The following is an 884-nucleotide window of genomic DNA, read 5'->3' as shown; positions in this document are numbered from 1 at the left end:
AATTTTTTTTTAAGGATGTGACGAGGCTAATGGAAAAAATAATAATAATGGACATAATCGCGATTCTTGTCTCTTGTGTGTTCACAAACTAATTTATTCACTCAATATGCACTCTCCTTTATACGCTAATCTTTTTACTGCCATCGAATTTGTATTAACTCTATCTGTGAGTCAAGTAAATTGCGAACGTGTTTTCAGTAAATTGAAAATAATTAAAAATCGTTTACGTTCTTCTCTTGGAAATGAACACTTGGAAGCATTTCTCCTAATGACAGTTGAAAGAGAAATTTTAGATGAAATTGAATTTGAAGACATACTTGAAATAGTAAAGAGTTCATCTCCGTTAATGTCTAAGCTGTTGTCAAAATATTAAATATTACAATTTATAAACTATACCTATAAAATATCATTAGTTTTATTTTAGATTCTGAACGAAGTGATGAATGTATTGATTTTACAATGATGTGTGTTTTTTTTTTTTTGTGTCTGACGACAACTTTTGGAGCAGTAAAAATGCTTCGATTTTCAAAAGTTGTACCTTTTCTGAAAGGAAAGTGAATCTAGTTGGTACTTTGGGGGGTCAAAAGTGAAAATTTCCCAATACTTTTCAAAAGCGGCAGGAAAAACCTTAAAAAAATAACGGAAAAACGCGAATTTTTACGCAAAACCAATTTTTGACAAAAACGAAAACTTAATTTTACTGTAACTCAAAAAATAATTATTGTAAGCACTTGAAATTTGCAACAGATGTTTATATTAGCGTTGTCTATACAGGGTTAAATTTTCAAAGTGTTTCGACTTTTTTTGAGCTATTTATAGACAAATGAAATTTTCAATTTTTCTAAGTATTTTTTTTTTTAATAACGATAAAAATTTTTGGTTGG

The sequence above is a fragment of the Acyrthosiphon pisum genome, chromosome A1, assembly GCF_005508785.2.
Source record: "Acyrthosiphon pisum isolate AL4f chromosome A1, pea_aphid_22Mar2018_4r6ur, whole genome shotgun sequence".
Lineage (NCBI taxonomy): Eukaryota > Metazoa > Arthropoda > Insecta > Hemiptera > Aphididae > Acyrthosiphon > Acyrthosiphon pisum.
This window is presented reverse-complemented; position numbering follows the sequence as displayed.